We start from the raw sequence: 25,413 nt of genomic DNA on the forward strand, positions 1-25,413 counted from the left end.
CACCACTCGACGACACCGAGGCCTCGGTGCCTCGACGTCGAGCCGGGCCCGGTTGAGGACTCAGCTGCACGAGCTTATGTCCGACAACGAGGAAGAGGCCTCGTGGGGGGAGGAGGAGGAACCCAGATATTTCTCCTCAGAGGAGTCTGTGGGCCTTCCCTCCGACCCCACGCCTTCACCAGTGAGAAAGCTCTCGCCTCCTGAGAGCCTCTCCTTTGCCTCCTTTGTCAGGGACATGTCTATATGCATTCCCTTCCCCGTGGTCTCTGTGGATGAGCCGAGGGCTGAGATGCTCGAGGTCCTCGATTATCCATCACCACCTAGAGAGTCCTCCACGGTACCGTTGCACAATATCCTCAAAGAGACACTGCTTCGGAACTGGGTGAGACCACTATCTAATCCCACCATCCCCAAGAAAGCAGAGTCCCAATACAGAATCCACTCGGACCCAGAGTTAATGCGGCCCCAAGTGCCTCATGACTCGGCGGTCGTGGACTCTGCTCTCAAGAGGGCACGGAGTTCGAGGGATACCGCCTCGGCGCCCCCGGGGCGGGAGTCTCGCACTCTGGACTCGTTTGGGAGGAAGGCCTACCAATCTTCCATGCTCGTGACCCGCATCCAGTCTTACCAGCTCTACACGAGCATCCACATGCGGAATAATGTGAAGCAACTGGCGGACCTGGTTGACAAGCTCCCTCCGGAGCAGTCCAGGCCTTTTCAGGAGGTGGTCAGGCAGCTGAAGGCGTGCAGAAAGTTCCTGTCCAGGGGTATATATGACACCTGTGACGTGGCATCTCGTGCTGCGGCCCAAGGTATAGTGATGCGCAGGCTCTCATGGCTGCGTGCCTCTGACCTGGACAACCGCACCCAGCAGAGACTGGCCGACGTCTCTTGCCGGGGGGATAATATTTTTGGCGAGAAGGTCGAGCAGCTGGTGGACCAACTGCATCAGCGGGAAACCGCCCTCGACAAGCTCTCCCACCGGGCGCCTTCAGTATCCACCTCAGCAGGTGGACGTTTTTCCCGGGCCCGGCAGGCTGCGCCCTATGCCTTTACCAAGCGTAGGTACACCCAGCCGGCCCGAAGGCCTCGTCAGGCACAGGGACAGTCCCAGCGCGCTCGTTCTCGTCAACAGCGTGCGCCTAAGCAGCCCCCTGCGCCTCCACAGCAAAAGCCGGGGACGGGCTTTTGACTGGATCCATGGGAACATAGCCGCCCTCAAAGTGTCCGTACCGGACGATCTGCCGGTCGGGGAGAGGTTAAAATTTTTTCACCAAAGGTGGCCTCTCATAACCTCCGACCAGTGGGTTCTCCAAATAGTGCGGTGCGGATACGCCCTGAATTTGGCCTCCCTGCCACCAAATTGTCCTCCGGGAGCTCAATCATTCAGCTCCCATCACAAGCAGGTACTTGCAGAGGAACTCTCCGCCCTTCTCAGCGCCAATGCGGTCGAGCCCGTACCACCCGGGCAGGAAGGGCAGGGATTCTATTCCAGGTACTTCCTTGTGGAAAAGAAAACAGGGGGGATGCGTCCCATCCTAGACCTGAGAGGCCTGAACAAATTCCTGGTCAAAGAAAAGTTCAGGATGCTTTCCTTGGGCACCCTTCTGCCAATGATTCAGAAAAACGATTGGCTATGTTCCCTGGATTTAAAGGACGCATACACTCACATCCCGATACTGCCAGCTCACAGACAGTATCTCAGATTCCGCCTGGGCGCACGGCACTTTCAGTATTGTGTGCTGCCCTTTGGGCTCGCCTCTGCCCCACGGGTGTTTACAAAGTGCCTCGTGGTGGTAGCGGCGTATCTACACAAGCTGGGAGTGCACGTGTTCCCATATCTCGACGATTGGCTGGTCAAGAACACCTCGGAGGCAGGAGCTCTCCGGTCCATGCAGTGCACTATTCAACTCCTGGAGCTGCTGGGGTTTGTGATAAATTACCCAAAGTCCCATCTCCAGCCAGCCCAGTCTCTGGAATTCATAGGAGCTCTGCTGAATACCCAGACGGCTCAGGCCTTCCTTCCCAAAGCGAGGGCCAACAACCTCCTGTCCCTGGCTTCACGGACCAGAGCGTCTCAGCAGATCACAGCTCGGCAGATGTTGAGACTTCTGGGTCATATGGCCTCCACAGTTCATGTGACTCCCATGGCTCGTCTTCACATGAGATCTGCTCAATGGACCCTAGCTTCCCAGTGGTTTCAAGCCACTGGAAATCTAGAAGATGTCATCCGCCTCTCCCCCAGTTGCCGCACTTCACTGCACTGGTGGACTATTTGGACCAATTTGACCCTGGGACGTCCATTCCAAATTCCACAGCCCACGAAGGTGCTGACGACGGATGCATCTCGCCTGGGGTGGGGAGCTCATGTCGATGGGCTTCACACCCAGGGACTGTGGTCCCTCCAGGAAAAGGATCTTCAGATCAACCTCCTGGAGCTCTGAGCGATCTGGAACGCACTGAAGGCTTTCAGAGATCGGCTGTCCTGTCAAATTATCCAAATTCGGACAGACAATCAGGTTGCAATGTATTACGTCAACAAGCAGGGGGGCACAGGATCTCGCCCCCTGTGTCAGGAAGCTGTCGGGATGTGGCGTTGGGCTTGCCAGTTCGGCATGCTCCTCCAAGCCACATACCTGGCAGGCGTAAACAACAGTCTGGCCGACAGACTGAGCAGAGTCATGCAACCGCACGAGTGGTCGCTCCATTCCAGAGTGGTACGCAAGATCTTCCGAGAGTGGGGCACTCCCTCGGTGGACCTTTTCGCCTCTCAGACCAACCACAAGCTGCCTCTGTTCTGTTCCAGACTTCAGACACACGGCAGGCTAGCGTCGGATGCCTTTCTCCTTCATTGGGGGACCGGCCTCCTGTATGCTTATCCTCCCATACCTTTGGTGGGGAAGACCTTGCTGAAGCTCAAGCAAGACCGCGGCACCATGATTCTGATCGTGCCCTTTTGGCCCCGTCAGATCTGGTTCCCTCTTCTTCTGGAGTTGTCCTCCGAAGAACCGTGGAGATTGGAGTGTTTTCCGACTCTCATTTCGCAGAACGACGGGGCGTTGCTGCACCCCAACCTTCAGTCCCTGGCTCTCACGGCCTGGATGTTGAGGGCGTAGATTTCGCTGCGTTGGGTCTGTCTGAGGTTTTCTCCCGTGTCTTACTTGCCTCTAGGAAGGATTCCACTAAAAAGAGTTACTTTTTCAAGTGGAGGAGGTTTGTCATTTGGTGTGAGAGCAAGGCCCTAGAACCTCGTTCTTGCCCTGCACAGAACCTGCTTGAATACCTTCTGCACTTATCAGTCTGGCCTCAAGACCAACTCAGTAAGGAATCACCTTAGTGCGATTAGTGCTTACCATTATCGTGTGGAAGGTAAAGCCATCTCTGGAGAGCCTTTAGTCGTTCGATTCATGAGAGGCCTGCTTTTGTCAAAGCCCCCTATCAAGCTTCCTACAGTGTCATGGGATCTCAACGTCGTCCTCACCCAGCTGATGAAACCTCCTTTTGAGCCACTGAATACCTGCCATCTGAAGTACTTGACCTGGAAGGTCATTTTCTTGGTGGCAGTTACTTCAGCTCGTAGGGTCAGTGAGCTTCAAGCCCTGGTAGCTCATGCTCCATATACCAAATTTCATCACAACAGAGTAGTACTCTGCACTCACCCAAAGTTCCTGCCGAAGGTGGTGTCGGAGTTCCATCTTAACCAGTCAATTGTCTTGCCAACATTCTTTCCCAGACCGCATACCCACCCTGCTGAACGTCAGTTGCACACATTGGACTGCAAGAGAGCATTGGCCTTCTACTTGGAGCGGACACAGCCTCACAGACAGTCCGCCCAATTGTTTGTTTCTTTCGACCCTAACAGGATAGGGGTCGCTGTCGGGAAACGCACCATCTCCAATTGGCTAGCAGATTGCATTTCCTTCACTTATGCCTGGGCTGGCTCTTGAGGGTCATGTCACGGCTCATAGTGTCAGAACCATGGCAGTGTCGGTGGCCCACTTGAAGTCAGCCACTATTGAAGAGATTTGCAAGGCTGCGACGTGGTCATCTGTCCACACATTCACATCACATTACTGCCTCCAGCAGGATACCCGACGCGACAGTCGGTTCGGGCAGTCGGTGCTGCAGAATCTGTTTGGTGTGTAAATCCAACTCCACCCTCCAGGACCCGAATTATTCTGGTCAGGCTGCACTCTCAGTTAGTTGTTCTTCGTAGGTCAATTTCTGTTATGCCTCGCCGTTGCGAGGTTCAATTGACCTGGGTTCTTGTTTTGAGTGAGCCTGAGAGCTAGGGATACCCCAGTCGTGAGAACAAGCAGCCTGCTTGTCCTCGGAGAAAGTGAATGATACATACCTGTAGCAGGTGTTCTCCGAGGACAGCAGGCTGATTGTTCTCACCTACCCTCCCTCCTCCCCTTTGGAGTTGCGTTTCATCATTTTTGCTTGTCATTCAACTGAGCGGGAACGGTCACGCACGGGCGGGAAGACGGCCGCGCATTCGCGGTGGGGGTGCCCTGCGTGCGGGACCGCCCGCGAAGTTTTGTTCCGGTTGGTGGGGGCTGCCGCGGACGTCACCCAGTCGTGAGAACAATCAGCCTGCTGTCCTCGGAGAACACCTGCTACAGGTATGTATCATTCACTGTACCTGTTTAGTATATCCCAAGATCTCAGAGAAAGGTAACCATGGAATCACCCACAAAGGGTGCAAACCTGTCCAATGCTGTTCCATTCGTACCCAGATCTTAGGGGAGTGAGCAAGCCACTCTGACAAGATCCAAAGTTGTGCTACTTGATAATAGAGGAAAATGTCTGGCACAGCCATGCCACCTTGTTGTTTTCGGTGATAGAAAGTCCATGTCCAAACCCTAGTAGGTAAAAACCTTTCTGTTCCTTAGCGCCCCTCTGGACCGGCCCAGAATGTGACTGATGGGTTGTGCACGCCTTTCAGCAGGTGGAGACTGAGAATAAAACTGTGACTCTAGAGAGAGCCAATAAGAGCCCTTGCCAGCCAAAGAAAGATCCAGTAATCTCAGTCTCCAGCAGGTGGAAGGTGGTGAACCCTTCAGTCTCATTCTTGTACTTCTCTATTTTTTCTGTATTTTCGGTATTTTTTTCTATGTTTTCTCTTATTGGGTTTATTCTCTATGCACCCTTTTATTTCTGACAAGCAGAAAGCCTGTTATGTGGAGGCAAAGGTCCATGGGGACCTTTTTAGTGCCTCGGGGGTGTTAAACTCGGGTGGCCAGGTCCCTCCCCCCTTGTCCTCCCTGATATTGTTTCTGAGCTTTGTTTAAAAAGTACCCATATGTTTGATTTAGGGACTGAAGTTTAATTGGCACTGCTTCAGCCCCTTCTCAGAAGGGTGTCCTGAAAACCAGGAGAGACAGCCACACTGATTCTGCATTGAAAGTAAATAATAAAAAAATTAATAATTATAGCTCAGTTAATTTTTCTGTACAGTCAGTCTGTTCTGTACATTATCAGCTTCCTCAGGCTCTTCAGGAGAAGAGCCTTAGAGGCAGAGAGAGGCAGCCACAAGTTAAAAAAAATCCTAAGGTCAGAGCTCTGATCGTTTTGTTTCTTTGCAGTATCGGGCATTACAGCTCCCGTTTTGATTTTCCCTGTGGTTTGCCTCTGCTGTGCTGTACTGTGTATACCGCTTTAAAGAAATATTTCAATGCTGACGAAAACGGTCTCTACTGGCGAGCGATTCCTGATGGAACACTTGCATTCAAACAAGCCAAAACTACAGGAAGTAAAACGTCGAAGGACCGACTGACGGTCCTCCTTTGCTGCAATATTTATGGGAGTGAGAATATGGAACCACTCGTCATTGGAAAGAGCAAACAGCCCCATTGCTTCAAGAATGTTAAGCGACTTCCTGTGTCATACGAGGCTAACGCAAATTCATGAATGACTTGAGGAAATTTGGAAGCAATGGCTAAAGAAGTTAGACAGTAGAATGCGGGCACAAAAGCGTCAGATTTTGTTGCTTTGTGTTAATTGTGCTGCAAACGGTGATGATGTCAGGCTGTCTAACATCAAGGTGGTCTTCCTGCCACCAAACACTACCTCTCTGATCCAACCTATGGATCAGGGCATAATAGCCAATTTCAAATAACATTATCGAGCTCTTGTGCTACGTCGTCTGATGAGCATTATGGATGACCAGACTGGCAAGGATAAACGTGCTGTTGAACTGGCTCGTAATCTATCACTGTTGGATTCCCTACATATGCAGAAAGAAGCCTGGAATCATATTACACAGGAAACTATTGTGAATTGCTACAAGCGGGCAAGCCTTGTTAGGGATGTGGAGAGGGACAAAACAGATGCAGCTGTTGCAAACGTGTCAGATGAACAGGCTATTGACATCCCAGCCGGTGTTACTGAAGAGGAATTTCATCACTACGTAGCTGTTAATTATGATCTACAAACAGCTGATGACAGCACTGATGTCAAGATATGCGCCTACACGCAGGCAATGGCTGATGATGAAACAGATGATGAAATGAGCAGCGAGGCACATGCTGACGAAATTCAACAATCTCCTGTCACTTTTGCAAGAGTGCTGGAAGAGCCTATCTGGAGGCCACTGGATGTCAGTGCTATGACAGTTTTTACCATCTGGCAGACGTAGTCTATGGAACTCACAGACACAAGAGTGTACAAGTAAGCCTAACGTCAGTTAATGGAGACTGTATAACGTCAGTTAACGGAGACTGTATACTGTACCTATAATAAACAGTACTGTACATATGTTTATCAGATGTCAAGCTTCTTTGGGTCACAGCAGTTAAGTGCACGCTTAACTGCGTGTATTTCTTTGGTCCCAGACCCTTGCACTTAAGCGGATTGCACTGTATATATGTATGTGGATGACAACTATAATTTTTCCTGTTATTTCTGATTTGAAGGATATATATAATACTATTTCTCACTGTTTTTCTATCATTACAAATTGGATGGTCTCTCATTATTTTAAATTAAATAGAGAAAAAACTAAATTTCTGTTGTTGGGGCAATGCAGAATCAAAAATGAATTTAAATCTTATTATTGATGGAGTGTCTTATTCATTGGATCGTTTTATTAGGATTTTGGGAGTTGTGTTAGATGACAAATTATCCATGGTACATCAAGTTAATTCGTTTGTTCAGAGTTCTTTTTATGTAATGAGAAAGTTAAGGAGTATCCGGAGATACCAGAAGATTTGTTTAAATTGGTGGTACAATCATTGATTCTTAGCAAATTAGACTGTTATATACTTGGGCTTTCAAAACGATTGCTGAGAAAAATTCAAACTGTTCAGAATGTGGCTGCTCGCCTGATTTTTTTTTCCCTTAATAAATCAGACAGAATTACACCATATTCCATATTTTATTAAATTACATTGTCTTCCCATAGAAGCAAGGGTGTTTAAGATGGGATGTTTATTATTCAAAATTGCTTGTAGTCTGATTCTTCAATATATGCTTTCTTTAGTTTATTATTCAATCACAAAGATTGTTTTTCTGTCACAGAAAGAGGTGGAATCACAGCTGGAAATGCTTGTTAACCAGCAAAGCAGTATTGAAAACAAGATGACTGCCCTGCAGCGCATGGGGTAAGAAGCAAAATCATCTGTTTTCTATGTTGGCAAAATGAGTATTATGCTGTTGTGAGAAACAGCAATTCATTCTATTAAAATAATATTCTTCAGTAGAGTTGATATTTTATTAGACTGAATAATGCTACAGTACTGCAAACTTGCCTTAAAGTATCTGCAAGCCTAAGGAAGGTATCTTCATTACCAAACTACTTTTGTTATATTTTTCATTAACTTTTTTTGTTGGCTTGCATGTTGCAAAATCACACAATGAACCATAAATGTTTCCTGCCTTGCCTTTCTCATTTCTGCTTAGCTACCAATATGCCTTCTAGGATTTTTTTTCAATTATATATTCCAGAATTGCATAGGAAATAAAAATATTTTTAAGTACCGCTATCTTCTGTTTTCTCTTAGCCTTTTCTTTAGGTACATATCTTTTAGTCTTAGAGCAGGCCAACAGGTTTCCTTGTGTAAGCCTCAGGTAGTCAGCCTGAAGTATGCATGTAGCCCTTGAGTCAAAGTGCCCAGCTGCATTGGCTGTTGCACATGGAGGAGCATCCCTTCTGTTTCAGCAACCTGTTGGTTCTCAGGGGAAAGAGGAGGTAGGAGCAGCAATAGGAAGTGCTTCCTGTCTGCTCTTGCATGTGGGTATTTAGATTTAGTTTAGTTTAGTTAACCATTTGATATACTGCCCTTAGACAATGAGCACAGCAGGACAGTTTACAAAGTACATAAAAGAGATGAGGCTGTCTGGAGCTGATATCTCAAAGCTGGAGGCTGATGCTGAAAGCCTTGCAGTAGAGCCACAGCTCAGTTAGCTCTCCAAACTTACCTTGGCACGCTATATGCAATGAACATGCAAATTACTACCATGTTAAAATTGATGCAGAATGCACCGCATGGGCAGGGTGCCACAATTTTGACGATGACGGCGCCTGAGGTAGGAGTGAGTGGGCATTACACCTGCCTCATTTAGAAGTACAGGGTCTTGGGGGGTGCTGGGTGAGGGGTAGGGTTGGGGGTTCCCATTAGCCACAAATAAGTCAGCACAGGGAAAGGTGCCACTAGACACCAGGTAACTTTTTTCTTTTTTTAAAGCATTGGGGAAATAATGTCAAGGGAGAAGGTGTTGGTGCAGAAAGCTAAACGGGCATGGATGCTAGGTCAGGCTACTTTTGCCCTGGACCTGGTGAAAAAATTAGAGTGATATTTGAAAGGTATTAATATACAAACAAACCTTTTCCAGAGATGGGAAGGTGGTAGAACTGGAGGACATGAATTTAGATTGCAGGGGGACTGACTCGGGAATACTATCAGGAAGTACTTTTTCACATAGAGGGTGATAGATGCTTGGAGTGCCCTTCTTCAGGAGGTGGTTGAGTTGAAAACAGTAACAGAATTCAAAAATGTGAGGGATAAACACAAAGGAATCTTGTATGGAAGGCATGGAACCAAACAAGCTTAATGGTGATTAGAGGGCAAAACACCAGTAATTGAGAAGCAAAGCCATTACTGGGCAGACATTTATGGTCTGTGTCTTGATCATGGCTTGTCAGATTTGGATGGACTGGAGTGGGGCTTTGATGACAACTTCAGTAGTTGGAGAACAAATCCAGTGTCGGGCAGGCATCTACGATCTGTGCCCTGAAAATGGCAAGGACAAATCCAAGAACAAGGATGCATATGTAGTATTGCATCATACCTTATGCTATGAGTTTTGTGGTCTTTGTCTGCCATCATCTACTATGGTACTATGTAACTGCACGTCAGAGGTCATGTTTTGTTTTGTGCACTGGGGAGGCATACTTAATGGTCTCATGTGCATTCATTTGAATCTAATGTATACCGCACTGAGGTAAACCCATGCTCATCCACTTCCTGCATCACTTGTCAGCATATACCTCACAGTATCCACACAACTGAGCTGGCAGTAGGGTTCTGCATCTGTCCTCTGGGAAGGACCCCCACACATCCTGTATTGAACTTGAAGTTAAAAACAGCCAATAGTACATAAAAAATTGACCAATTAATATTCCAAATGTAAATTAATTTTATTTGCAAAAGAACAGAGAAGGAAAAGATCTTTGTGAACTACAATTGAGTATTTTGTTTGTTTCATAAGGTGTCTAATACATTGTTAAATATAATATCAATCTTTTTTATTGATAGTTTCAAATATTTTGCAATCTATACAATGAAGAAATTACTTCCCATATACAAGAAAAGAAAATTATCATTCCAAATTTAAACAGAAAATATTCATATTGGAAGCCCTATCAGACCAAGATATTGATGTAGCGTCAGAGTTAATGTCTTTTCAGCAAGAAATTTTTTTCAGATTGTCTGCCATCCTGAAAAGATAGCTATTTCCTTGAAATTTCAGAAGGTTTTACAGGGAACTCTGAAAAAGAAATGGGCTCTGCTCTGAAGGTCTGCTCTGCTAAAGGTCTGAAAGCTATGCCTATTTTGAATAGCTTTAGAAACATCAAGAAAAATGGAAGCTCAAAGTCCTAAAAAATAAATACCACATTTAAGAAAATAATTTTTTAGATCTGCATCACAATCCATAGCCAAATCAAATTGTAGTGGACTGCCACAGGGATCTGTACTGGGACCGGTGTTATTTAACACTAGGAAAAAAGGCCCGTTTCAGACACAAAGGAAACGGGCACTAGCAAGGTTTTCGTTGGAGTGTGTACGTTTTACAGACTGTGTGCGAGAGTGAGTGTATGATAAGGCTCCTTCTACTAGGGGGCAGGCGGCCATTTGGGCCGAACGTTTTTTTGGTTCCTCCATTGGATATTTGTAAGGCAGCAACTTGGTCTTCTTTGCATTCATTCTCGAAGCATTACTGATTGGATGTGCAGTGCCGCCAGGAAGCCGTTTCGGGGTAAGGGTTCTCATGCCAGGCTTGCTGGGGTCCCTCCCTTAAATTGTGCTGCTTTGTTGCTTCTCACGAGTCAGTTCCTGGACCGGTCCGGAGGGCCGCTAAGGAAGGAGAAATTAGATCTTTCCTTTAGTCCCTCTGGACCGGTCCAGATCTCTCCCAGATAAATGAGCGGTGTATATAGGTGTTGTTGCATCTGGTGTTTATTTTAGTTTATAATAGGAGCTATTCTGTAGTTTGCACTTAAAAAATAAATAAATATATCTTTTTTATTATAACACGGAATTTATTTCCATTGAGCAGTTCGACACGGAGGTGTCGTTATCTTGCTTGGCATGGATTGACTGCTAACATTTCCAGTGGCACAGAGGAAGGGTAGCTATTCTTGCTCTTTATTCTTCTTCTGCTTTGGTACTTGTTTACTGAATCTAAGGCTAGTTGCACAGGGCTCTTACTGGCTCTAGAGATTCAGAATTCTCAGTCTCCACCTGCTGGAAGGAAAGAGTACATAACGCACGAGTCAGTTCCTGGACCGATCCGGAGGGACTAAAGGAAAGCAAATTAGCAGGTAAGATCTAATTTCTCCTTTTGCATTTATCCACATTAATTTTATCTGCCATTTAGATGCCAAGTCTTCCAATTTTCTAAAGTCTTCTTGCAATTTTTCACAGTCCACTTGTGTTTTAACAATCTTGAATAGTTTTGTGTTATCTGCAAATTTAATCACCTCACTCGTCGTTCCGATTTCCATATCATTTATAAATATGTTAAATAGCACCGGTCCCAGTACAGATTCCTTTGGCACTCCACTATTTAACCTCCTCCATTGAGAGAAGTGACCATTTAACCCTTCCCTTTGTTTTCTGTCCAATAACCAATTCCTAATCCACACCAGAACATTGCCTCCTATCTCATGACTATTTAATTTTCTCAGGATTCTTTCATGAGGAACTTTATCAAAAGCTTTCTGAAAATCTAGATACACAACATCTTTTTTCTCCCTGCCGTGTGCAAGCAAATTAGAGGAGATTTTACACATATTGGACTGCAGATGTGTTCTTCTAATGTAGCCATTCATCATAAGGCATTGCAGCTTTTCTTGTCTTGTGATGTTAAAAAGAACTTTCTCATCTTAGCAGATGGCAGTACATGTGGATATCTGTCAGCAAGCATACCAGTTATGCACTATGACCAGCTTCGTAGCCAATTTCTACACTTCATCTCTGACGGACATCTGCAAAGCTGCCATCCGGTCCTTGGTCTATGCTTTTATAGCTCACTACTACCTGGATTGGTCTCTTAGCTTGAGTGGTGACATAAGATAACCTGTTGTACAGAAGTTTCCTAACTTGCTTCAACCTGCCATGGCAAGGTTTCAAGGGATAACCTCTCAAATTTAAATCAGTTCTTGACCCTCACTCAGCTTAGGAATCATCTACATCAGTCTTCCTTTTCCAGCTTGTCCACAATGAAAGCAGGACTACTTAGGTGTAACAGGGGTTCTCTGGACAGTAGGGTAAACTAACCATACAGTTCCTCCTTCCTGCCTTGGTGGTTGAAGCTGCCATTACTTATTTCCACATACTATCTCAGCTATGCAGTGAACTGTCACAGGAAAGCAAGTTCCAATCAGGCAGGAACATTAATACATGCCCAGAAAGTATTCTATGCTTTTGTGGGATCTTGTAGAACAGACTCAAGATGGCATAATGGGCGGAACTGGAGACCTATTGACCTACACATACATATGCACAGTTACATCTGCCTCTGATAATTTTATAAAGGCACATGTGGCATCTGGGATTTTTTTAATATCCAATTCTCTTTATAGAGCAAACAGAGCTAACATTAGCCAATAAGATTGTAGCAAACATGTAGGGTCTACATACATAGCTCTGTTGTCCCAACAAGTAGTTTCATGTTTTCATTTTTCCCCTTTTTTCCCTCCTACTCACTTCCATCCTGTAGACCTACCCATTAGGCACCTTCCAGTTACAGTCCCTCTCTGAGGATTGAGCTTTGGTTCTTAGGCCTGCCCACACACAAACACATACACACACTTCCCCCTCCCCCCCTTCCCTTACCCCAAACCCTCAAACCTCCCCCACCAACATCCCTACTGTCCTTCCCCTACCCTACAAGCATGACAAAAATGCATGCAAAGGGGGAAAATAGGCCTGCACAAGGATAAATAATCTCAACTAATCAAGCCTCAAGAGAACAGAAATATGGTGGGAAACAAGATATGACTAAGACCTTATAAAACGAGAAGCAGGCATGATATATGCTCCATAATTTAACCGGCAGTACTAACACATATGAACCCTAACTACATCACCACCTCCCTCACCGACATCCAACAGGATTTCATTTTTTTGTCCTGAAATGAATGTAATTGGGGTTGGTAAAAGATACCTATTTGGAATTATTATAAACTGCAAGACATTTACAAGGAAATGTAATAACAATTTGAACACCAAGAGGCTTATTTTCAAAGCACTTAGCCTCCCAAAGTTCCATAGAAACCTATGGAACTTAGCCTCCCAAAGTGCTTTGAAAATATGCCTCCAAGAGGCATAAAGAAGTAGACTTTTTCCTCCTCTTATGCATCCCTGCAAAAATCTGGGAAAACAGACCTTTTTGTCCTAGAAATAAAACAAGTGTACTACAAAGCTGCATCTGTTTTATAAAGGAAACTTATATACCTATATGTCTTCATAAAATTGCTTTCCCGAAAGCTCCCAAACAAAGTTAGCGAGTAACTTTATACGTATTCATTGCATATTCTGTAAAATACCCTTATCGGTACCAATTTTCTCTCCCACTCTGCCCATCCTCTGCCCTTGGAAGCACCTACACTTGTGAAGGGCATTTCTATAACTGGGTGCCTGCATTTATACATCCCTTGCGTGTGTAAATTTACAGAACACTCATTCTTTCTGAGTAATTGTACACTTATGCACGTAAGTGCTAGCAGAGCACCTAAACACTTCTGTAAGGCATGAGTGGAGCATGGGAGGGGCATGAGCAATGCTGCCACTTACAAATGCAACTTATAGAACACTATAAGCTAACATTCATCTTTGCCACATCTATGTGCCTGCAGTTACCAGGTCTATGATCAGTGTAACTTTGGCCATGTAAATGTAATTCATACTGATACCGAGTTATGCTAGTATTGTATAACAGGATCAGGGCATCCAGTAGAACAGGCTTTCACCACACAGCATCAGGATGCCTAAAAGGAGGATCCCGCTTGAAGAATTGCTCCCATATTGATTAAAAGCAGGCTGTATGTTTCAACGTGCCTACTTTACATGTGTATACCCTAGGCAGTTTTATACGTGCCAGTTTGAGCATGCAGAATAGCATTTTCAATCATGCTCAGTTATAAAAGTGCCCTCTTAAAGTTCATTGTTCCTCAGGGCAAACAGTTGTAGATCATTTTACATGTAATAGTCTTTTTGGTTTTACCTGTAGGTATAGAAGTACATTATTAAAAGGTTATGTGACTGATCCTTCTTTCTCTCAGATTCCTGGAGAGGTTGTGATGAAGGCATTGTTGTACTGTTGTTGTTTTTGTTTTTACTTTTGAAGTATGTTATTTTGTAACTTGCCTTGAGTGCTTTGTTTGTTAGCAGGGAAAGAAATGTCCATAAACAAAATAAGACCTCCAGGTGATTAGTGTCTTTGTTTGCTATAGTTAATTGGTAGGGTGCTAGAGGCTAGTGCTTCCTCTTTCTGAAATTTGATTCATGTAACATAAATGGTTTCCTTCTAGTCCTAACCTGCAGCTGATTGAAGGGGATGCTGAGCAGTTATCTGGGATGATAAGCTTTACATGTAACCTTGCAGAGAATGTCAGCAGCAAGGTTCGCCAGCTTGACCTTGCCAAGGTAGTTATTTGTTTAAATTTTATATACCGCCTACAGTCTCAAAAGCTTATCAAAGCATTGTAAATTCAGGCACAGTGGGGTATTTTTCTGTCCCTGGAGGGCTCACAATCTGAGTGTGTTCCTGAGGCAATGAAGGATTGAGTGACTTGCCCAAGATAACAAGGAGCTGCAGTGGGATTTGCCCCACTGCTCTAACCATTAGGTTACTCCTCTAGTCAATGGAATACCCATGGAAAGGAGTCAATCACCTAAGAGTCACAAAATCAATCCAGAATACATGCATGACCTCTAGATTTCTGTGTGTTCAAGTGCAAAGATAATTCGAAGAACTTGGTTAAGTTCATTTGGGAAATTCAAAAATCTTAGTTTTTCTTCTAGATTGTTTCTCAAGGTATTCAGTCTCCTGTGTATAAAGGAGCTATTTTTAACCATTGCTCCCTTAAAGGCTTGAATGTCTTCAAGCCACATCCCCAAAGAAGCCACTTTAGCTGTATGTTGATCAAGCACTTGAGACTGCACCCCATTAGTATGGGAAATTAAAGTCGTATCTCCCACAGACATTGAGCACGTGGATGATTTCCCAGAGTGCCTCCATTGTCACCGGTTTCTGCAGCTTCTGCACACAAATGCTTGTAGCCAGCTCGCCCCTACTTTGGTCGGGGGGAGGGTCTTAATTTGCTGCAGATCTCCATCTGACCTCTCAGCTGATTCCACTGAAAACAAATTAGCCTGCCCTTACTGCACAGCAGAACTCGCTTCCAGGCTGGGGCAGTCCCAATCTCTTGCAGAGGCTAAGGGAAGCCCTACTGCTGTTGGATGCTCCCTCCAACATGACTGAAAATAACTTCACTGAAGTACTGGTTAGTAATGCCAAAATGCTCAAGGGTGAGTTGTACCAGCAGTAAGGTTGGCTTAAGGGGCTGAGGGAAACATACTGGACTTTTCTTTATATTCCCTATTCTGGGAAATGGCTAGACCTAAAAACCACCAATGAGGTAAGGAGCTACTGACAGTATGTCCTCTCACAACGCCATTATTGGATCCTCTGCTGCACAGTATTCTAAAGGGATGAATTCATAGTTCTCAGTCCCCATCTGCTGATAGGATGACAAAGCTCAAGCTTCTGGACTGGTCTGGAGGGACTCAAAGAAAGTTAGCAGGTAATCGGGCTCATTTTCAAGCACTAGCCTTACAAAGTAAGTGCTTTGAAAATGCGCCTCAATGTATCCTTACTGTCATGGCTTGCACAAAACTACCCTATATTGTTACCCATTTTGAACCTGATTGACTTAGGGATTTGATGGGATACAGATCCTTTACATAACATTTGTATTTTATGTTCCTGTTCTGATTGGTTAGTCCAGATAGGACGGTATATCATCAAATTCAATAAATAAATAAATAAAATAAACGGAGATGTTGCCCTTGAATGTAAACTGATAGGGTTAGTTTTGATATTGAATGAGATGCTGTGAATTTATGATGATGTCGCCATTTTATAATACAGTAATACTACATTTCATTACTTTGATTTTGAATTTCACGCCTGGAAAATGAACCTCAGTAGGTCCAAATCTTATCTTTAAACGTTCTTAGCTATGTAAAGGTATTATCTCTGCTGAGTTACATACTTAGTTTATCAAGCCTTTATATCTATCTGGTCTTTTGGGCAGAAACCGTCTGTATCAGGCCATACAGAGAGCTGATGACATCTTAGACCTGAAATTCTGCTATGGATGGAGTTTCAGACTTCCTTGAGGAAATGAGGACTATGAGCAGGCTGCAGCTCACATCCATCGATACCTGTCCTTGGATAAATCTGTCATTGAACTGAGCCGTCAGGGCAAAGAAGGTATGGAGCATGTTTATGGGCACAAGATCAGGCAAACAGAGAAAAAAAGGAACAAAGCACGCTGACAGAAGAGAAAAGGAATCAGGAAAGGAAGTTCTGAAACATAGAGTATGATAACAAATAAGCTTATATAGCCTGACCAATTTATGAAAAAATTGATGTCAGTTTCTAGCAAAGCAAGAAAAGTTGAAGGATTTATAATAGAGCCTGAGAGGGAAGAAAGCATAGATGAAGTAAATAGAAAAGTAATGATGATATCTAAAACCCTTTGACTTTTGGACTGTCTAAAACTACTGCTCATGGTTATTATTACTATCTAGAGCTGCTCTTTGGGACATTGATATTAATTTCTTAATTATGGCGTTACTAGTTGACTTTTTTTCTCTAAACTTATCTTTTTAGGGTATTCTTAGTGTTTTTACATCATATAATATTTATGCTTTGTGCAACACCTTGGGTTTTTTTGGAAAGGCATGTCATAATCATTTATTTTATATTTAGCTTAACTGTATGAGTGAGATCAATGAAGAGAAAGTAAACAAATTAGCAAAAAGCAGAGCATCTGGAGGAAAAAAAATCTCTTTATTTGTGCACAAGAGATAGATCAATACTCTCTCCACTTGTATTAATGTTATGTAGATGATTTCTAATTTCAGAGACCATGGAAGAGCTATCTATTAACAACTTAATCTAAGAAGTCTTCAATTGTGCTGCTGACACTGTATTTAAAGCACATAAGAAAGAAGAGCTAACAAATGATAGACTATACATAACCTGGAAGGTCTACAGAATGAGCTTGAACACTAAGTGGGCAGAAAGAATACCAGCACTATAGAAATATGGTGAAGTGCAGAAACTGGAATGAATATAACAATATAGATATCTAAGGGCCTCTTGTATCAAACTGTGCTAGTGGATCCCGGTTGCGGTAATCCATCAAGCCCATTCACTTGAATGGGCTCCGTCGGCATTGCTGCTTGGCTTGATAAAAGAGGCTCTAAGTGATTAAATCAGAGTAGATGGAAACTTTAACAGATGAGAAATGAAAAATGGTTTGGAGAAGTATAAGGAATTTATTACAAGGAGCATAGAACGGTGACAAAGACATTCTGCTAATTCAATTGTTCCAAAGGTTAAGAAGCAACAGGGGGTTAGTGGTGTTTCTTGAAACATTTAATTTTTTTATTTTATTTTACCTCTGTTGTTAACAGATATACTCGGTGAAGTTTGCTATTTTATGTTTTTATTTCATTCTCTGCTGAGAACACTGATATGGATGTTTCTGATGGACAGTGTAGTAGATATTGCATTGCCCATATAAGAACAGTCTTTAGCTCTGAAAGCCTCTTTTGTATGAGTTTGCTTCATTTGTATTGCTGGATAATACTCTTTTAGAGTTGGGGGATCTATGCTGGTTTGCACTAGGCCAGAATTGCTTCTTTTATTGCATAGAGCCATATTGGGCTGGTAAATTGCCAAAGTTGTAGTGATATTTATTTTCTGTATTCTCATTCCCATGAGGAGTTGTTTGTGGTATCTTAGAGCCTGTTTAGATTTATAAGGTTAATACTGGACTTTAGTTGGGAGGCTTGGAAATCTTAGTTTTTTATTTTGTTTTGCAAGGGGACTTCTTATTTTGTTCCAGGGGGGCTGGGGTTTCAAGGGATGGTCTCATAGTGACCTGGATCCATTATAAAAACTGGGAGTACAAATAGGTCTGGGCGGAGGGGAGGGTGGATGGGAGGGGGAAATAACTCAGTACATAGATATGTTTTAATTTTATGTGGGGTTTATGGTATTCATAAGCTTCAAACAACTTGGGAAATCTTTGGATGTCGATGATTGGGACTGGAGGAGAGTTGATATAGGGTGGGCTCCTGCTCGCGGGATAGCCCTGCCCCCCTATATAAGGATGATCTGTGCTACATATTTCTTTAATGCGTATTCTTATTTTGCGTTTATTGGCCACTTAATACAAAACCTTTTTCAATAAAATTTATTTTTGCAAAAAAATATATATTCATCCTATTAAGGTCATTTTGTAGAATGTGGGGGGTATTTCGTCACCCATTAAGAGAGGAGAAAATCTTCACGCCCTCAGTCATAATGGGATGGATGTTGCCATGTTGCAAGAGACCATTTATTTATTTATTTATCATTCATTCATTCTTTCCCATTATTTAGCCTGTCCTCCTGACAGCTCCAGAACAGGTTACAGAATTATATTCATAATATAATATAAACAGCTACAACATATAATTAATTGGGACTGGAAATGAGTTGATACAGGATGGGCTGCTCGCTGGGACTAGGGGGCATGCACTGAAGCTACAAAGTAGTAAATTTTTAAAAATCGGAGAAAATATTTCTGGGATTCGTTGCCAAGAATATGGTAAAAGCAGTTAGCAAGGTTTTAAAAAGGTTTGGATAAATTCTTAAAAAAAAAAAAGTCCATAAGCCACTTATTAAGATGGACTTGAGGGAAAATCCACTGCTGATTTCTAGGATAACCAGCATAAAATGTATTGTACTGTTTTGGGATTTGCCAGGTACTTGTAAACTGGATTGGCCACTGGTGGAAACAGGATGCTGGCTTAATAGACCTTCGGTCTTCCCAGTATGGCATCGCTTATGTTCTTACCCTCCAATACATTGATCTTCCTCAAGTCTCCTCCACCATATTCTCCACTCTCACCACCATTCAGCCACCGTTCTCAGCAGATCTTTCCATTTGGTTCAACCGATTACTCACTGTTTGTGTCAGTGTATTAATAGCTGTCAACTGGTGCAGCCCCCTCGATTATCCATCAGGAATTAGTCTTGGTTTCCAACAAGTGCTTCCTGCAACAGCAAAACTCCCCAACCAGACCCTATTTCCTCTAACATCTCATCTGGTTTGAGATGCTCGCCTCTCCCCATGTTCAAGGTGTCAAATGCTTCGGGGTGATACCCTGCATTCCTCTCCACAGAAACCTCCCTTGCTTTTGGTCACACTCAGGGGTTGGGGAACTAGGTAGCTAGTGATTGGGTGAGGCAGGCAGGCGGGCTGTGCAAACGCATATCCCACAGCCCCACCAACACTCTCCTGTCCCAGTGGGGCACGTAATGCCCTCATTTTGGTCCCAATATGGAAAATCAAATTGAAGAATAGAGACCTGACCCCATGGAGGAGCAAAGGGTTAAGGGCTGCATGAACCCTTTTTGCTCCTTTTTCAGATCCCAGCTCCAGAAAACAACAAACTTTAGAGACACTAGCACCAGTGCAGCCAGCCTTCACTATTGCTCTGTCAGCCATCTTGGATTCTCTCCCTACCCCCTCCACTTCCCTCACCTAAAGATTTTCAAAAATTTACAGGACTTGGTACTTAAATTTGTGGCCTACCGCAGAGGTGCTTGATTTTTTCTCAAGTTAATCAACTGATTCCTGCTTTGTCAACAAATGCAGATTTAAGAGAATGTCAGTTTCGGCTATTATTTCATGCTTATTTTACACAAGAACAAGCGTTATAATGGGACATGTAGACACACGTTTATGTTTAAAGTGTGGCAAAGTGTCAGTTCATTCTACCATTTTTTTGAACTTTGACCTCAGATAAAGCAGTTTTGGTGGGCAGTGATAAATTTATTTGGAAATACTGATTGGACAATGTCTCCAATTATCACCCACTGATGGCTTATTAATATAACCGCTGTGGGATTATAAGGGTGAAGTTTGACTCACTTATACGTGCAGGGCATTGACAACCATGATAGACGGTATATAAAATAATGAGTGGAGTGGAACAGGTGGATGTGACTCTTCTGTTCACGCTTTCCAAAAATACTAGGACTAGGGGCATGCGATGAAAACTACAGTGTAGTAAATTTAAAACAAATCGGAGGAAAATTTTTCTTCACCCAACGTGTAATTAAACTCTGGAATTCGTTGCCGGAGAAGTGTGTGAGGCGGTTAGCTTAGCAGAGTTTAAAAAGGGGTTGGACGTGTTCCTAAAGGACAAGTCCATAAACCGCTACTAAAACGGACTTGGAAAAAATCCAAAATTCCAGGAATAACATGTATAGAATGGTTGTACGTTGGGAAGCTTGCCAGGTACCTTGGCCTGGATTGGCCGCTGTCGTGGACAGGATGCTGGCTCGATGGACCCTTGGTCTTTTTCCAGTATGGCATTACTTATGACTTTTATGTAACCAATTATGCATAAGGCTGGATTGATAGGGAGGAAAAAAATCATTTGAGTGTTTGGATACTCAGTGACCTGCCACCCTTTTTGAAGTTGGCAGAAACAGATTTCCTAGAATAATGTTGTTGATGCAGAAACATGCTAAATTTCTTTGAAGAAGAAGAAAATCTTTTATCACTTGTGAAGCACATATGCAATCTTTGCCATCCCCAGGCTAGAAGTTTGATTCTTAACTCCCTCTTTTGCTGGTAATGATACAGTTATTTCCATTTCTGAGTTGTTGTTTGATGTGACAGTGAGTTTGGGTGTGTTTTTTTGGTTGGGAGGAAGAGGTAAGGGGGGGGTTGGATATCTTTACGGAGGTTCCTTCTATGGCGGGGGGATATTGGAGCTCCCCCCCCCCCCCCGGCTTATTTTAACTTGGAGCCTGGAGATGCTGGTTAACAGAGAATTGGAGTCATCACCCCGCTAGCCCTTGTATATTGGTTCACTTGGATGATATTGAGATGGTGGGAGAGAGCAAGGGGTTAAAAGGACTTGTTTATTTTGTGTCATTTTTCATTTGTTTCTTCGTGATTGGTTACGGCAGTACTGGTTGTTCACTTCAATAAAAAGTCTTAAAAGTACTAGGAGCATAGATCTAAAGGTAAAGAAGAGGCTGATGGGTGTATACAACTTCTGAGGGGTATGATAAAGCATGTGCTTTTGAGTTTTGAAAAGTAGCTAGAAGACACTTAATCTCAAAAGTAAAAGTCAATGAAGAAGGGGAGGTGGGTGAATCATGGTGGAAGACCTGGCCAACAGGAAGTTGAAATTTGCTAGGTTATGCATTGGGTTTGGGAGGGGGTTGGTTTTTGTGTTTTTCGTTTTTTTTTTTGGTTGTTTTTTTAACCAGCTAATTGTTGTATTGGATTATATGAAAGAAAGCACCAGTGAGAGAGGAAAATATACCTGTGTCAAGATCTGGAAATATGCACAAAGTAAATAGGAAAGATGAGCACAGACAGAACTGGTGCTCCTTAGTTTTCAATCTTTGTAATCAAAGACTGCAGTGATGATGGTTAATGATGATGAAAGAAGAAAAGTTTTGAAATGGAAAAGTGAATTAAACAAAGAACTAGTGAAACAGAAGACATTAAGCATTTGATTTTAGAAAGAAAATATTCAAAATAGTGTATAATATAATTTGCAAACAAAATATGTTCCTAAAATTGTGATGATATGTACATTACACTTTGTGCAGGGCTAAGAATGTAAGCCAGAAATATGTGCATTGAGAAGATTGCTCTATATGCAGGGAAAAAAAAAGGGACTACTGGGGCTTTGGTGGGGAGTTTCTCAGTATAGTAGAGACAGAATGGGGAGGGGGAAGGGGCTTGAGAGAAAAGCCATAAATAATCACTCTGGTTCTGCGGCTTCAGGCCTTGCCCATTAACATGCCAGGAGTGATGTAACTGCAGGTTCCATATGGCATGGCAGCTTGAGAGAAAGGAAGCTTACCTATCCAGAATACCTTGAGCTATAATTTTACAGTACACGCTACTGTTTCATTATCAAGATGCCTATCTGCAGATAGGTGGTTCTGGCTAGCTGAATTTTCTCACCTTTTGTTCTCTTTGGCTGTGCCAGGTAGCATCATCGATGCCAACCTGAATCTCCTGCAGGATGCGGAAGCAGCGCCTGAAGGTCATTGTTGCTGAAAAATTCAGTGTGGCCACCAAGGAGGGGGACTTGCCGCAGGTGGAACGCTTCTTCAAGATCTTTCCTTTACTCGGCTGCATGAGGAGGGGCTGAGCAAGTTCTCAGAGTATCTCTGCCAACAGGTAAGCTGGTACTAGTTGCAAAACTAGAGACTTCTGCCCTCATGTGTTTCAAAGACCTTACAAATTACTCTCATATAACCTGTTGACATACTATGGTAATGCCAATGTGTACCCATTGCCAGCCCTAAACCTTCAGTGCTGCCTGATTTATTGTAATAATCACTTGATATATGTCCATGTAATAATTTTCTGTATATCAAAACCTACTGCAATCCACAGAGGTACTTTTAGTATTGCTCTTTGTTTAGTAAACAGTACCTTTCACAAATAACACAAGAAGCAGTACTGTTTTAATTGTATTTTATCAATCACTTTCTTTTGGAGAATGTGAGTTAGGTCCGGTGAAAGATCCTGTGCTTTGTTTGGAAGTCAGTGCTCTTTTTTTTTTTCCCCCCTCCCTCTGTTGAGTTTCGTTTTTCTTTGTAATACACCTATGATGGTATAATGAAAAAAAGGCTCAAAACCTTTTCTCCAGAGTCTGTACCTCCCTTGTGCCTATTTGACTGACCTGTACATTTGTCCTTTAGATGGTAAGCTCCTTGAGCAGGTACTGTCCTTCTATGTTAAACTGTACAGCGCTGCGTAACCCTAGTAGAGCTTAGAAATGTTAAGTAGTAGTAGTGGCAGCAGACCTGGATTGTTTTGCGAGTATTTTGTCTGAAAATGCAGGAATCGTTTCCTTTGCTAGAGAAGGCAATCAAGTGGCAGGCCTTACAAGAGTAGCTCTTCTAATCGGTGTCTTCTGGGATTGACACAGTGCATTCTTTGGTCCCCTCTGACGTGAATTTCTCAATATAGCTGTTGGAGTTGGTTCTATACTATCTCCCACAGCCAACAGTAAGGAAGTCATAGCCTGGGAATGTCTGTGTCAGGAAGAGCTCCAGAAAGTGGGTAACTGGATCTGAATCTGCTAAAGGAGATGGTGGCAACTGCACTTATTGTTTGGAAGCCACCCGAGGGAAGCCCGCAGAGAAATGAGGAGGTTGAAGGAGGTCTCTTCTGCTGCTCCCAATTCGAGCATAATAATGAAGGTAGATTTCTCTGCTCAGATACTCCCTATAATTAGTTACCTAGAGGCCATTTGAACAACTCTTGTGAAGCTGGTTACTATTGTATACTACCTGTACTATGTAGAGAGATGATATGTCATCAGGTCGGCTTGCACTCTGCAATGCTAAAGGAATAGCATTGTCCCTGAAAATATATTTTCCTGAAAAGATTTAAAAAAAAAAAAAAACATGTTGATCTGATTGTATAATCTGACTGTGTTTCAACTGTTTGTGTTTCAAACTGGTTTATTGATATCTGTGAATCTGAAAACTAGATTTCTGATTTCAAGCTGCCAGCAAGTATTAGAAATCTTTCTTTTGCCAAGTTTCTGAGCTCCTTCCTTCCCCCACCCCATCCATCTCAGCTCACCTGGCTTTTTTCTGCAGCCATTTTAAAAGCACAAGTGTGTTTCTGTGGAGAGCTGTGTTGCTGGTCTCTGGCTGGGAGAAACTCAGATAAGGCTTGTACTGGCTATATTTGTGGCTTTTCCTACCCTAGATTGTGGTTTTTTTTGCAACATCTCTACTACTATCCTTGTTGTTCCCCTTGTCCCAATCAGCTTTGTAGAAAAGAGGCTTAATACAAGGCCTAAGATAGGTTTTACAGTAAACCACATTCCACAAGTTTCGGTTTCTCCGAGGACAAGCAGGCTGCCTTGTTCTCACTGATGGGTGAAGTCCACGGCAGCCCCTCCAATCGGAATCTTCACTAGCAAGTCCTTTGCTAGCCCTCGCGCCTGCCCGAGGCGCATGCGCGGCCGTCTTCCCGCCCGAAAACCGGCTCGAGCCGGCCAGTCTTCTTTCGTCCGCACATCGGTACGGTTTGTGGTTTTCACCGTGTCGAGCCCCGGAAAGTCGACCTCGCGCGTCCTTTTCTCTTTGAACGTGTTTTTTTCTTCGGAAAATCTTTAAAAAATTTGTTCGGGAAGTGCTCCGGAAGCCCCCTCGGGTTTCGTTTTGCCCCTTCCCGTATTTCAGACTTTGCCCGGTAAGTTTTCTTTCGTCGTCGGGGTAGGCCTCTTTTCGGCCTCGGTCGAGATTTTTCTCCCTCAAAGGTTTGGTGCTCACTTTCGTCATTTCGGATTTGATTTCGCCGGCGTGATTTTTCCGCCCATGACATCGAAGCCTATCCAGCGGCTTCAAGAAGTGCACCCAGTTGCGCCGGTAATCTCGCTCACTGACAGGCACGCGTCGTGTCTTTCAGTGTCTGGGGGCCGAGCCCGCCCTCAGGCCTGTAGTCTGTGTTCCCTTTTGCAAAGGCGGACTCAGGTAGCGAGATTGGCCCAGTGGAACGTTTTGTTCTCGGGCTCTTCGTCGGCATCGGCACCGGGGGTATCGTGTGCATCGGCGTCTTCAGCGTCCAGAGCTTCATCCTCGGCTGCCAGTGCATCGAGGCATCGGACCTCTGCATCGGCGCCGAGACATCGGTCCTCCTCGTCGGTACCAGGGGAAGCTCCGGAGACATGCTTCGTTCCAAGAAGTCGAAGAAGCATCGTCACCGGTCCCCTTCCCGTGTCGTTACGAGAGCTCTGGGTCGCCGAGGGGTCCGGCACCCAGCAGGCATCGGCACCCGAGAGGACCGCTCACCCTCTGTTCAGGAGGGTGTCGATGCGCTCCACTCTGGACAGCCCGAGAACAGCCTCCACGCCCGGAACAGGTTCTGACGTCGTACGGCCTGCATCGACCTCCATGCCTTTCTCTGCAGCCGCTCTGAACGAGAGCCTCCGGGCGTTCTCCTAGAGATTCTGGGAGAGCTGCTGCGCCTACCCCTCCGGTACCGGCGGTGCTTGCGCCACGGTACCGTCGAGCGTGGCACCGGCTGGCCCATCGCCCGAGGTGAGGTCTCCGGCGTCGGTGCCGCGTGCGGGTACCGGCTGCCATCGCCTCCAGGAAGGCTCCCCGACTACGTCGGCGGAGGAGCTTCGCGATGCGGGCGAGGGAGTCTACCTCTCGACGCCCCCATCGTGGACGTGGCTCCACGGCAGTCGAGTCGGGCACGGGTGCAGACACAGGTCCGTGAACTGTGTCTGACACCGAGGGTGAGGCCTCGTGGGAAGAGGAAGAAGAACCCAGATATTTCTCTGACGAGGAGTCTGAGGGTCTTCCTTCCGATCCCACTCCCTCTCCTGAAAGACA

The 25,413-nt window shown here is 44.3% G+C and overlaps 1 pseudogene; it reads left to right on the plus strand.

The window, feature by feature from the left end:
• LOC115470430 overlaps positions 1-25,413 on the plus strand; it is an 87,551-nt pseudogene that overhangs the window by 10,233 nt on the left and 51,905 nt on the right.

Source organism: Microcaecilia unicolor, chromosome 5 (assembly GCF_901765095.1).
Source record: "Microcaecilia unicolor chromosome 5, aMicUni1.1, whole genome shotgun sequence".
Taxonomy (NCBI): Eukaryota; Metazoa; Chordata; class Amphibia; order Gymnophiona; family Siphonopidae; genus Microcaecilia; species Microcaecilia unicolor.